This window comes from Sarcophilus harrisii, chromosome 1, assembly GCF_902635505.1.
Source record: "Sarcophilus harrisii chromosome 1, mSarHar1.11, whole genome shotgun sequence".
Taxonomy (NCBI): Eukaryota; Metazoa; Chordata; class Mammalia; order Dasyuromorphia; family Dasyuridae; genus Sarcophilus; species Sarcophilus harrisii.
The window spans coordinates 25,082,455-25,097,550 of record NC_045426.1 but is presented as its reverse complement, the minus strand read 5'-3'; the positions used below and the strand labels follow the sequence as shown (position 1 = coordinate 25,097,550).

Below are 15,096 nucleotides of genomic sequence, written 5' to 3'. Positions count from 1 at the left end.
CTGTCTGGATTTCTTAAGTCAATCCTCTGACCTACTTTCTGAGCAGCAATCATGAGAAAAAAATCAGTTAATAAGATATTTCTTGCCAGCCTTTCCAGTTCTCTCTAGAGAAGGGTGCATCTTTACAACAGCCTTGTGAGGTGGTTACTAAAGATATAGTTGGTCTTCGTTAGCAAAACAGAAAATGCTTTCTAATGCATTATGGATGGTTGCCAACTAGAAACCAATCAATGAATAAATAAAAAAAATAAGCACTGGTCAAACCCTAAGGATACAAAAAATCAAAACCAAATCCTTTTCTTCCAAGAGTTTATATTTTATATGATGAGACAACATACACAAAATAGATATATTGCTGCTGTTGTTTGTCCTTTGTTCTCAAAAAGGACCAGGTATATAAAAGATACGTTCAGAGTAGATGGAAGATATCAGCAGGTAGGATATAGGATAAGGGAAATCCAGGAAAGGCCTCCAAGATTTGGCTAGGGAAGGAAAATGAGCGGTATTGTGTTAACCCAAAACAGTGTTCTAGACATGTTTATTGCAGATTCATAAAAACTTAAGACAAATCTGTATTAATAATAATTAATATTTTTAAGTGGGGAAATGCTATAAATGGGGAAGATAAATTTCATTTAAGATAGATGACTATATTACTAGTTTTTCTTTATTGTTTTTCTTTGTTCAAAGAGACCTCTCATGGAATAGAGATAATCTGTAAATGTTTGTACAGTGATGTAAAAACAAAATATCATTAAAACTTAAAAAAGCCCTACTTTCACATACAGCTGTTTTATTGATCTTAACAAAAACTTTATGAAATGTGTCAGGTATTCTTGCCCCCACTGGACAGAGAGGGAGCCAAGTGGCACAAGTCAGGTGACTTGCTGGGTTACAAGTCCCACTGGGCCTTCTTTAGAACTCAAACTTCTCATTCCTAGTTCATTGTTCTGTTCCACCCATGTCAACTAAAAGATGTCTTATCCTTGAATCAGTAGAGCAGGGGAATTGTGCTTCTCAGTTGGAATTAGATTTGAAAAACTTTCTCTTTGACCTTTATGGGTTTGCATATTGAACTTGATTCGTGAAAGAGTCAATAAGAGAAAGAGAATATGGTCTTTTTCTGGAGATGTGTGTTTTTTGTTCACATGCATGAGTTTTACATATATATATATATATATATATATAAATATGTGTGTGTATGCATGCATATATGTACAATGAATCCCCAAGTCGATATGTATATGCCCACCATATGTTGGAGAGCATACATGTATTTTCAAGTATATACACATGTACATATGCATATATGGTTCCATTACACACAAACACCAGTGCATTTAAATATGCACTGTGTACACACATACATATATACGTGTGTGTATATATATATATATATATATATATGTAGCTTGGACATGACACACAATATTCATATAATATATATATATATATATATATACACACACACGTATATATGTAGCTTGGACATGACACACAATATTCATATAGTATATTCATATTCATATAGTATATATGTATATATATATAGTATATATGTATATATGTGTGTATTTGTGTGGGTATATCTATATTAATATATGTGTATATTGTATATATCTCTTAGACATACATGTATATGGATGTACGTATACATATATATCCCATATATATAGTATTTAAAAAAAGTACAGTTATAAACTTTAAGCTAACAGCTGAATATCACCCTTTTGTACCTGGATTTTTATCTTTTGGGGGAACACAATGTGGAGACTTCCCTAATGCATTATGGCTTGTCCTGTGCAGCTCAGAGCCTCAGGGAGGGATCTGGATAATCGTGTGTTTAATGACTTGTCCATGGTTAGTTAATACAATCAGTACGTGTCAGAGACAGCAGTTGAACTCAGCCCTCATGCTGGCCTTCTTCCATTCCTGCAGGAGAAATCGAAACAACAGGTTCCCAGGTTTCACCCTGCTCCTGCATCCCAGATAACTGCTTTGTGACTAGGGAAAACATTTAGCAAAAGTCAGCAGGTGAAGGAAACACAATAACTTGGCCTGATACTCAACAGGCAATGTAATGGAGTCTCAACCTGGCTTGTACCATAAGGGGCGTTCAACAAGAAAAAGCTGTTTTAGACTCGTAATTTCTTCCTTTTAATGATGTTTACATTCCTAAAGTCTTATTCTAATTTCCTCTTTTAGGTCAGCAAGAGCAGCTCAGGGTTCCCGACCTTCTCAGAATGGATTGGCTCTAGGAATCACCCACGGAGTAGGTATTTCCATATTTTGCCTTAGGACTTAAAAAAAAAACAAAAAACAAAAAAAACTTAGATATGTCACAGTGGGCTAAGACAGTGGCCCAGTATTTTGCCTAGTAAGTGGTAAGTGAGAGCTGGGATGCTCAATCTGACATCATTGTCAAAAAGTTAATAGTCTGAATATTCTTAACTTCCCTGTTATGTATCTATGGTTCATAAATTGGTCTAAACACTTTAGAAATAGTACAGCCAGACTATGCTGTGCTAGTTCTTTTGTTTCAATTTTACTTGCTACATTTTTTTTTTTTTTTGTCATTGATACTTTTTGGTTTTTAGGCTATATTTATTTCATCCATCTTTTCCCCTTCTCAGTAAAGTCTCCCTTATGAAAAGATTCAACAAGAGAAAAAAAAGGCTCAGTAAAACCAATCAACACATAAACAATATCTAATGGTATAAATGATGTTCCCAGAAGCATTCTGGGTAAATATTTCTCTCTCTCTCTCTCTTTCTTCTTCTTCTTCTTCTTCTTCTTCTTCTTCTTCCTTCTCCTCTTCTTCTTCCTCTTGTTCTTCTTCTTCTTTTTTCATGCCTCCTCCTCCCTCTCTTTCTCGCTCTCTTGCTTTCTCCCAAATATGTGCACAACCCCCCCCCTTTTTTTTTTTTTTGCTAAGGCAATTGGGGTTAAGTGACTTGTCCAGAGTCATACAGTTAGGAAGTATTAAGTGTCTGAGGTCAGATTTGAATTCAGGTTCTCCTGACTTGAGGGCCAGTGTTCTATCCACTGTGCCATCTAGCTGCCTCTGCATAGTACATATTAAAGTTTAATCTGCCTTATTAGTATTTTTCCATAACTTTCTGAAATTTACACAGTGAACAAAACAATAAATCAAGCCATTATATATGTCATTTGCTGATTCCTAAAGTGCAAATGCTTCTACTGAAAATTTAACAATCAGCTCGTGAGAACCTGTAGAAAGGAATTCTAGCATACCTCCTGAGTGTTTTCTTCTCAGCTTTCCTCCTCATTAGGGAATTTCCTATAATTCTCTGGGGCAAAGCTTGGTTATTATAAAAGCACAGTTAGCTTAGTTTTTTTTTTTTTCTGTTTACATTTGTCAAATATATATTGTTTCCTGCTTCTGCTTACTCTACTCTGCATCACTTCGCATAAATCTCATGTCTTTCCAAATTCATCCAACAAATATCCTTTTACATTCAAGTACCACTATTTAATCATCTTCCAGCAGATGGGAATCTACCATCTTTGGGACTTTCAGTAAAATGTTTATTCTTTCAGGGTTCTTCAGTCACTCTAAACTAAGTTACGGAGAAGGTCCTAACCTGTGCTGGTAGATGGGATTTTTCTCCTCTTGGAGTTTCCTATAGTGAAGAAATCACTAGCTCAGTTTTAGTCCTTATCCATACATGTACAACGATCTATTAATTCACAACCCCCCCCTAATTCATGAGCACCCATTTTGTTTCCAGTTCTTTGCTACAACCCAAAAAAATGGAATTAATATTTGAGTATATATGGAACTTCCTTTTCTTTCTTTTGTCTTCTCTATGTATGTGTAAAAGTAGAAGGAAAGGCTTTGGTCACTTGAGTCAATTTTTTTTGAACCATAAAAAATTTATATTCCACAATAGATGGACTATATCAACTTGCAGTTTCACTAAGAGCATATTAGTGCTTCTATCTTTCCACAGACCCTCCAACATTGACCCTTTTAGTTTTTTGCTATTTTGCTAATTTGTTGTCTATCAGGTCAACCCAAGTTTTGATGTGCATTTCTGTAATTATTAGTGATTTGAAGCAGTAGTTATCGGGTTGTTAATAGTTTGCAGTTCTTACTTTCAGAACTGTGTGTACCATGGCCCTCTGGATATCAGGACCTTACCAGAGATATCTGATACAAAGAGTTTCTCAGTTCTGCAGTTTCCCTTCTTATCTTAGTTGTATTGATTTTGTTCGAGTCAAGTCAGAAAAATAGAAAAGCATTTATTAATGGCCTATCCTGTGCCAGATGCTGGGCTAAGCACTGGATATACAACAACAAAAAAGGTAAAGACAGTTCCTATCTACAAGGAGTTCTTGAATAATGAGGGAAATGACATATGAACAACTATTTGCTAACAAAATAAATGGAGGATAAATTGGAGCTAATTTCAGTGGAAAAGCTCAGGCATGTGAGAAATACTGAAAATTGGGTTTCCATAGAGTGTTGCAAGCTTTCGTAAAGTAGGAGAGTGACCAAGAGGTTTTCAGAATGTGAGAAGGTTAAGATTCTACAGAAAAATTAAGTGATCAATAGAAGCCTGGAATAAATAAGGAATGGGGAACTATGAAGGCACAAGAGGATTTATCAAATCAGAAAGATTCTTATAGTTTTGAAGAAAAATACAAATTTAAGCTCATAATAGATCCAGCTCCAACTAGTTGGGGTCAATGACCTAATTTGACCAAATTACTATTGTGCTTGCTTAATGGGCTAATTCAATATTAAACAACACACCCTGTAGGAGTTTTCTGCCATTTTGGAACATGGGATGTATGAGGAAGGAGGAGGGACATGCTTATATATATTTAGGGGGAAACATATAGTGGGTATATCAGAAAGATTGTAACCTGGAAGAGAACAGACCAATCCAATCTCTGAGGGGAGGGATTGCATAAAACTAACAAGTATAAAGCTTCTCCCCCACTTCTGATCCTCTTGAAGAGGAGAAGACCCCATTTCTGGCCAGAAATTTAAGATCATTCCTTAAGATTTTTCTTTAATAAATTTTCCTTACTATCTGGTTTTGAGTGTCAAGAGTATGTTTCTAACAAGCATGACCAAGGTGGGATTTTAGTGGAGATTTGAAGCAAATCAAAAAGTGGAGACATGGAGAAAGAAGATTCCAGGTATGGAAGATAGCCAATGAAAGAGTAGAGAGGTGAAAGATTGAATGCAGGCCATCAAGGAAGACTATCACTGGATCACAGAATATGTTGAATGTAGTAAGTTGTAAGAAGGCTGGAAAAATAAGAGGAAGTAAACAAGCATTTATTAATTGTCTACTATATGACAGGCACTATCCTTAGTGCTTTATAAATAGCAACTCATTTATGAAGGATTTTAAAAGCTAAATATATAATTTTATATTTGACCGTGGAGGTAAAAGGAAGCCATTGGTGGTTTTGAATGGAAGAAAGCCACCTGGTTAGACCTTCATTTTAGGAAGATCAAATTGGTAGCTGAATGGAAGATGGACTGGAGTGAGAAGAAACTTGAGGTAGGTATAGCCCCCATTCACTAGGTGATTCATTATTGGTGACAGTGTCACTGCACAATATTTTAAATTTCATGTAATCAAAATTAAAAAGAAAAATATATTTCCTGCCCTCAAGGAGCTTACATTCTGAATGGGAAGACAATGAGAACACAAATAGGTAAATGAAAGCAATGGTAGAAGTTAATTGTGAAGGACAAGACATTAGCAGCTGGCAATGAAAAGGGCTTAGAGATTTTACAAGTCAATGGTAATAGATGACTTTATGTTAACCTAACAACAACAAGCTTGAGATATTTTATTCCAGATTAATACAATTTTAGGGTAAGTCAGAAAAATTAGGGCTATACTATCTACTGGAGAGTCCAATACTTCCAGTCAGGTATATCTACAAAAGCCAGAATCAAACTCTGAAAAAAAAAAACTCAAATTCTACTTGAGAATTGGTTTTGCTGATTAATTTTGTTATCAGTAAATCAGAAAATTTTTTTCTGTTGAATGTGAAGGCCAATTGGTGGGGTCGAAAAAGCAGTGAAGTAGGGGGTTAGCAGTTTCTGATCTTTTGTGATTTCTTCTGTCCCTAATTTGAGTCTTGCCTCTCATCCTGCTGATCCTGAACTTGTATTGGTTTTCTGGGTGAAATCATTGGTTCTGTTAGCTTTGGGCTTCTTGCTGACTTTTTGTGCAGTTTTGGGGTCACATTAATTTGTCCTTAGATTTTTTTTGATCATTTTGGGGGGTCTGATGTATTATGTGGATGGATGACCAAGAAGGTACTAATCTATGCTAGTGAAGTGAGCTGTGTGCTGATGTTATCACTGTCTTTTCTCAGTCAGTATTATCTGAACTCATCAGTTTTCCTCAGTTCCCCTCATCAAGCCCGCTTTTCCCTTTCTGCTTCTGTAAATGCTTCATACCCTCCCTGTCACTTAGGTTCAGTGCCTGGGCCATTTCCCATTTCTTTCTCTGCACTCCCCAGTCTTCTCCATCCCCTTCCTTTGCCCTTTCCCCATCCAATCAGTTACCAGGTCCTTATTCTCTCCTTCTACAATGTTTTTCAAATTTGTTCCTAGTTTCCTCTCTAACTACCACCCTGTAGATCTGGCCCCTTTGTACCTTTTGTCTAATTGGAGTTATTTTTCTGCCTGAAGTTTTTTCCACCTCCCATTCATCTTGCCTGAAGACATCTTATATGCTACTGAACATTCACAGTGACAGAATCATTATCTCAATGCACTGTCCCAAACATGCTACTTTGCTGTTCAGAACTCTTCAATGGGTCCCTAGTGACCACGGAATGGAATTCAAACTACTTAGCATGTCATTTGAGGCCCTCAACAATCTGTCCCCAAACCAGGCTTTCAGGAAAATATCCCTACTTTTCACAAATCACCTTCATTAATTCTTCACTTCAGTCAAACTGCAACTTTCTCCCTTCCCTGAACATATCCTTTGCTTTAAAAACAAAACAAAATGGGGCAGCTAGGTGGTTCAATGGATAGAGCATCAGCCCTGAAGTCAGGAGGTCCTGAGTTCAAATATGACCTCAGACACTTAACACTGGGCAAGTCATTTAACCCCAATTGCCTCAGCAAAACGAATAAATAAATAAATAACAAAACCAAAAGAAAATAACAAAAACCAAAAATCCCAACTCAAACCTCTAAAACAATAACTATGCTGACTAATAGCTCAAATGTTTGCCAAATGTTCTGCCTACATCTTCCCATATAAGCCTTGTGAGCTAAGTATTATAAGTACTCTTGTCTCACAGGTGAGGAAATTGAGGCTGAGAAACACAAGCATTTGTTCAAAGTCACATGATTAGTATCAGATACCATCTCTTAGCCTAAGTTCACCCCCGTTTAGCCCTCTACCAACTCACTAGGTCATTCCTCGAGTTAGTATTTCCTTTGCTTTTGGGTGAGGAGACTGGAAGCTCCAATCTTCTTTCCTGTAGGAACCTCTAGATTTCTTGCATGGCCTTGGGTGGGTGTGTCATTTTATTTTTGCAGAACTCATTTTTTTTTTTTTTTTGTTATAAGGAGTTAGATTAGACAACCTCATCTTTCAACCCTATCCATTAAAGCTCAAATGCCACCTCTTCCATGAAGCCTTCCTTGAGGGTCACCTCCCCACTCCCCTTCCAAATAGAATTGAGTTCTCCTTATTTTGAACTTCATTGTTGTTTCTACAAACTTAATTACATTGTGCTTTGTATAGTAATTTTATGTACTTTCTATCTCCTTGGTCTCCATGATAGAGAAGGGGAGAGGTAAATGACTGTGGATTCACTGTGAGCCAATCTGGAATAGAAAGAACTCCTTTAAAGCACTGCCAGTAAAAACCATATCCTTTGTGTGAAGGATGGGGCTATGGGCTTTGGGTGCAAACCAATAGGATTAAATAGGCCAGAGGTGCTCAGTGCCTAAAAGAGAGGCAAGAACAATGAATATAGGTTGCTGGTCTCTGACCTTGCCAAGACCTCTTCCAAAGTCTGGGAACTGTATATGTATATAAGGAGTCAAAAGAAGATAGTCCCCCACAAAGGAGAGTGAGCTTTTTAACTTGGTTTAGTAGATTAGTATTTCCAGGATTTTTGTTGTAGTTATTCAATTATTTTTCAATTGTGTTTGATTTTTTGTGATAATTTGAGGTTTTCCTTCCAAAGATACTGGAGCAGGTTGAAATTTTCTCCTCCATCTCATTTTTAAGGTGAGGAAACTGAGGCAAACAGAATTAAGTGATTTGTTCAGGGTCACACAGCTGCCAGACACAGTGTCTGAAGCCAGATTTGAACTCAGGAAGATGAGGCTTCCTGGTTCCAGGGCCCTGAGCTCCGTGCATTATGACACCCCTTTGGCTACCCCACTTAGAATCTTTTCTTATCTAGTAAAACTGTTCTAAGTTCTGAAGCCTTATTAGGCTATGTGCTTGTGAGGGAAGCTGATGACATCCTTCATAGAAATGCCAGTCACTGAAGTTCCCATCTTCCACTTGGGAAAGGGCAATGAGTCAATTAAATCACCAGAGTAAAAAGAGTCCTGACAACTCAGTAGAAGGCTTCCACCATCAGGATATCGTTTGTACGACCCCCAGTGCGACATCCAGAGCAGCACGCATACATTACATGTGACAGGTGCTCACTAACTGATGACTGACTGGCTGAGTCCCAAAGGACCATGGTTGTGTCGACCAGCTTGCTGGTCCACCTATCTTGCTCAATTCTTCACTTCTCCCTTTAGCTGCACTTTTTACTGGTGAGTCATAAACACAATAGATTTATTCAGCTCCCAAAGTTTATTTTTTTCTTCCACTGACATCACAGTATTCTTACCAGCAACAGCCAGCCTTGGGTCAATTCTATTTCTATTCTCTCAGAGGAATAATTAAATTTAGGCTCCTCTGCTATTCCCTAGAGGAGTAGCTATGGACACAGTGAGAAGGACACTGGGTAAGTGGATGCTAAGGGAAACCTCTGGCAGAACAGAGCTAAGTCACAGTCCAGATGTTCAAGATAGGAGCACAACATTTAAAGAAACTTGGCCCTAAAGGATAGGGATCATCTAGTTAAATAAACTCTTTCATTTTCCAGGTGGGGAAATTGAGGCTCAGAGAGATTATTTGCATTTCCGTAGGTTACACCAAGCAGAGCCGGGAATTGAATTTATGGTTCCTCATCTGAGCACAATCCTAGCACCTTTTCCTTAGAAGCACATAACTTGCAGACCTTGGATTTCAAAGTATCAAAGAATGTTAGAATGAAAAGAAAGTAACCTTGGAAGTTATCCAAACTAAGATTTGCATTTTACAGATGAAGAAACAGGTCTAAAGGTGGACAAGATCTTAGAAGCACATAATGATAAAGTTAGAACTATAATTCATAGATCCATCCATAGAACTGGAAAGATTTTAGAGTCCGTTGAGTTTAATCTAATTTTAGAGAGCAGGTGAATGTAATTTAGGGGCATTAAGTAACTTGTACACACTCAGTGTCAGAGGAGAGATTTTAATCTAGTCCTTCTTGACTTCAAGTCCAATACTCTACCTGTTTCTTAAAAGCTACCTTAATCCCATCCTGTTTTATTCCATGCCATTCCATTCCATTTTACAAGCTAGTAGTAAGCCCACCATATATGCAAAGCATTTCTGGGTAATAAAAAAGCAGATGAAAAGGTACCCAGATCCTTCCTTCAAGAGATCTTACCCAGGTCTTTCTGACAATGGAAAGAACAATGGTTCTGGATTCATCAAATATGGGTTCAAATCATGCTTCTGCTACTTGTTGGCTTTGTGAATCATGAGTAAATCACTTAGACTCTTTATATCTCAGTTTCCTCAAGTGTAAATGAGGGAATTAAATTGGACAGTTTCTAAAGGTCTTTCCATTTCATGGTCCCATAACTCCTAGGGCCATGCTTTAGTTATTCTATCTGTATTAGAATCCTGGTGTCCAGGAATCACAAGACAAGTAAATTTAGGAAATATGTTGGAAAATCCTACTTACATTTCGCTCCACTCCCTGCCCTGCTCATAAAATAGGTGCATCAAAAGTAGAATAAGTGAAAACATTTCTTGGTCAAAATTTTTTTTTAAAGCTGCCTGGGTTTTCTGCTCTAGTAGAGTGTAACTCCTGCTATTTTGTCTGGTCAATAACTACGTATAACTCGATCACCATCCTTCTCCAGCCTCCTTCACCCCCAAACTCAAGGATAAATGGAAACAGAAAATTCAGGGGGCAGTTGGACCAGACAATCCCCGCTCCCCAAAGAGCACCGGCTCCAGGGGTTCCCAGTGGTTTCCTCTGGATTCTCTGCTCCAACAACTAGCATCCTTATTTTTAAAAAGCAGTGTGCAGTGGGGAAAAGCAAATATATGGAGGCAAATTAGGCATGAATGCTTGATGAAAGTCTAACCCCATTACCATACTTCTAAGTGTCAGTTCTCTTTCACAGAGGATATTTTTAAGATTCAAAATATTCTCCTTGGAGACATGCGGGCTCTGAAAAGTGTCAGAGAAATCCAGTCTCCTCTAGATCAAGTGTACCTCGTTTGCCTGCCTTGCCCTGCTTCTCCCCCCTTTAATTTCTCTGTTGATTTTAATTAATTTCTCCATAGGTTTCCAGAAGCCTTTTCTTCAAAGAGAGAACTTTTGGGCAAGGCAGTCCTTTCAGCATTTCTAATCTCTGTCCTCGGCAGTGGCTTTGAAATGATCAAATCACTCCCTGATATCGACCCAGAGCCGATAGAAAAGCTAATAAAACTGCTTCTGACATTAATATTAGTAACAACCTTTAATAAACGACAGTAATAAAGTACTTTTAAGTTTGTTAAGCATTTTAGATATGAACTCACTTGATCCTCAAAAAAATTCTGTGTGATGTTTTATCCCATTTCCTGGATGAGAGAACTGGGGCTCTCAGATGGATTATATCAAACAGCAAGTTAAGGATTTTTACTAGATCTTAAGCCTTTGTATTCCTGATTCCAATGAAGCTCTACATTCATCATTAGACCTTGTTAATTCTCATTTAACTCTATTTTGTAAAGATATTTAAGTGACATTACTAAAGTAATATGGCATAGCACATAAACAGTTAATTTTGGTGCTAGAAAGATGGATTCAAGTCTCCTCCATAAAATGTGGTGGCAAATTATATTTTAATCTTGTACTTGAGCATAATCAGATTAAAATGTGATTGGGAAGTAGTTAACAAAATGCATAAAATACAATAAAACATTGATACTGTTGATATATGGTTTTATACGTCCATATATAGCTTGTAGGGATTTTTGGTATGGTTTACATAGCACCCATTTCTATCAGAGTTGGATACCACTGTTGTAGGCAGCTGTCTAAAGACTGTCGAGCAGCATAAATGGAGGATTTCTTCAATGGGGATTCCCTATCCAGATGAAATCATAGACATTTCCCATTTCAGTAACATTTACACATTGAAAAGAGGTGCTATTCCAGTTTTGTATATGGATAGGAGCAGTGTAGCATAGAAAATAATAGAGGCTCTGGAGTCAGAGGGCTTGGGTTCAAATGGTGACAGTCTTCAAAGATGATGGCTTGTGAAGGTTTCATCTTTGAGCATTGAGGAAAACATCCAGGGTCCTTGGAATTAGCGAATTTCAAAATCTGAAGGGATTTTTGTTCCTGCTAGTTCCAGGATCACAGAACCAAAAAGCATAAAATTAAAAATAGAATAAATAAAAATTAGAAAAAAGAAAAGAACAAGAATGTCCTTCAAGACCATTCAATCCATCTGCCTCATCTCACGGTGGAGAAAATAGATAAATGATTTCCCTAGGACTCCCCAGGTAGGAAGTAGTTGAACCGGGACGGCCTCCCGGTGTAGTGTTGCCTGAGGTCTCAATGCCCAGGTCCACCTAGCACAGCTGGATGATCCCTATGGGCAGCACTAGTCTGGCCCTGAGATCCCAGCCTTCTCTTTGATCATTCTTCATTCTAATCCATGTTGTGTCTCTGGGTTTGGTACATTGCAGGGCAGGACTTAGACTGGGTAAACTTTTTTACTTCCTTACACTATATTTTATCTATAAAGTGAGGGAGCGGGATTGGTTTCCAAGAGCTTGCACAACAATTTGCATCTGTTCCTGTCAAACTCTTTAAGACTCAGTTTCTTTGTCTGTAAATTGAGAGAATGAGACTATATGAAAATTCTTCTCAATTTAGAATCCTAAGAAATAGAAATTAAGTTCCTTGAAAACAAAGACTATCTTTCATATTTGTATCTTTAGGATTTGGCTAAGTAATGTGCAGTAAATAAATGCTTTCTGGTTGATTGATATATTAAAATCTGAAGGAGTGACCAAGGTCTGAGTGATTAATCAGTAAATATTTATTAAGCACCTCTTGTGGACCGGGCACTGTGCTAAGTACTGGGGATACAAGATAGACAAAAGTCGTTCCTGGCTTCGAGGAACTTCCAGTCTAATGGTGGAAACAACATGGGAAGATATGTAAAAAGCAAACTGCATACAGGATGAATAGGAAATAATTAAAATTGATATTAAGAGGCATTAGGAAGGATTTCCCATAGAAGCTGGGATTTTAGTTGGGGCCAGAAAATCTGTTTTTAAACTGGACTGAGAATCCAAAATGCTGAACTCTGGGACTCTGCTCAGGGCCTGTGCTAGACTCCAGTGGCACTGAAGGGTACTTAATCAACAGGCTGTCTGTCTATTTCTCTGTCTCTGCCCTCCTTCCCCTCCCTTTCCCATCACTTCTTTAAAAAAAACCTATTTAAAGCCTGGATCATGATCTCATACTTAGATCCATCTTGAGACCAGAAAAGAAAGAAAATTAGGGGGTTGTAAAATCAGTCCCGGTTCTGTCAAACTCACACAATTACAAGGATGCTCCAGGACCATCTGCAGGAAAGCTGGGCTGTGCACAGTTACAAGAGAGCTTTCTTGGTAAAATTGACATCTGGTCTTTGGCTGAGGGTGTGCCTCGTTTTACATGGGAAAGATGTGGAAGGGTCATTGTGATAAACAAGGAAGCTTCCCTGTGGTCTGGTGGAAAATACTGAGGAGTCATTAGGTTTGCTTTAGGTCTTGGTTTGACTTAGCTGTGTGTGACCTTGGGAAAATGCATTTTAATCAGTTACCTCATTTGTACAACAAGAGGGGCAGCCTGAATGAGCTGTAAGGTCTTTCTAAGCCTGAACTATTAAAGTTATAGAGGATAGATTAATATCAAGGTTTTGATGCTGACTTGTCATTTGTCAAATACTATTTCTGGTGGCAGAGCTGGGTTTGCTTTGAATCAACTATGCTGTTTTATTTTTGGGGGGAGGGGGTTAAAAATCTGAATTTAGACACTAGATAATGGACATTTCCATATATATATGTGTGTGTGTGTGTGTGTGTGTGTGTGTATGTACACACACATATATTGTTTTATATATATATATTATATATATATACACATACAAACATACATATATCTATATCTATCTAAATGAAACTATTGCAAAAACCTCCTAATTGAGTTTTTTACTTACTGTCTTTTGCTTCCCCAATTTTCTTCTATATCACTTGGATCAATTCAAATAGAAATTGGGGCCAGTAATCTATAATAAGAATCCCCGTGGGCAGCATATTCAGTTAGTTTTGAAGTATACGGTTCTCTATTTTTATTGTATTTTATTTATATTGTTAAATATTCCCCAATTACATTTAAATTTGGATCCGGTGGCACTCCAAAGTGTTGGGGGTGTTTGGCAGCTCAGTTCTACATACCTGCCAGATTATTCTTCCTATCCATTTGGCCATGGTGCTCCCCTGCTCAAGATTCCCCAGTAGCTCCTATTCTCCTAGTACCTCTGGGGATAATGTGTAAACTGGGAAGTTAGGCCATTTAAAGCTTTTCATAATCTGGCTTCAGCCTGTCTTTTCACCCAGTATCTTGTTGCTCCCCATCATGCATTCATGAATCAGCCAAACTAGTTGTCTTGGCTTTTTCTTGAGCACTGTAGCCTATCTCTGTGCCTCTGCAAAGTCCCTCTGCAAGTATTCTATCTTCACCTTTTCCACTTAGAATCCCTAAATTTCTCCAATCCTCAGCTCTGGCTGCACATCCTAGGGGAAATTCTTTCTTACTCTCATTCTCTCGTCAGTTTATCTTGTGCTCACCTTTCTGTTTTTGTGTTGTATTTAATCCTCCCCCCCAAGTGCTGGAATGCTCATTTCTTGAAGCTTCTAGTTATTTTTCATTTTATCTCTGCACCCTTTATCTTCACCCTTTTAATACCTAATAATATTTTACAAACAGTAGGCACTTAATCAATGGTTACTTATTGAATGAAATATTTTATAGATCTTTGTATACTTATGGTGTCTATCTCTCCCTTCCCCAGTAGCGTATAAGCTCTTGTCAGTCAAGAATTATTTCATTTTCCATTTCTCCCACTTTATATCCCTACTGTTCAGCACAGTATGAAGAGCATGACAAATGTTTAATAAATGTTTATTGTGGTTATATTTCATTTTTTTGGAAGTACTGCCTTCATCAGACAACAAAAACAAGCAAAAAAGCCAGGTTAATAACTAAATACTCAATTTCACAAGAGTTTTTACACTTAAAGTATCTCCTGGATTGCATAAGTTCTTTCCTCTCTTGGGAGGAGGAGGAATATTGTAAGTATTTGGTTGACTAGATTTGGTCAGGATCATTCACATTCAAAGAACCCCTTTCTCCATCACTAAAAATGTTTTAGGTCTGAATTATTCTGATTAGCTAATGACAAGGGTCCAATAAATTAGATCACCATAGCTCTGCTCATCCCTTCTCATTTGTGCTATACAGACATGATCTCTGGCTCCAAGCTGGAAACTGTAGCACCTCCTGGTGCCATTTAATAAGATATTAATTCAGAAAGAGCTTAATGTACCTTTTAGTTATAATGTGATTTATATTTCCTGAAAATGCTAGGTAGCCTGGGAGCAGCCATCTAGTCTCATCTATTTTCTGGAGTTCATCTCATAAAGTTCTGCATCAGAACTCAAAGTGATGAGGATACTT

At 37.6% G+C, this 15,096-nt stretch overlaps 1 long non-coding RNA gene across 1 annotated transcript; it reads right to left on the bottom strand.

Moving 5' to 3' along the window:
• Nucleotides 1-318: 318 nt before the first annotated feature.
• On the bottom strand, nt 319-6,786 carry LOC116422476. The gene is made up of 3 exons (XR_004233148.1): nt 6,657-6,786; nt 1,737-1,932; nt 319-482 (listed from the first exon to the last, which is right to left on the bottom strand). It is a non-coding gene; the product is annotated as an uncharacterized LOC116422476 (long non-coding RNA).
• Nucleotides 6,787-15,096: the final 8,310 nt, after the last annotated feature.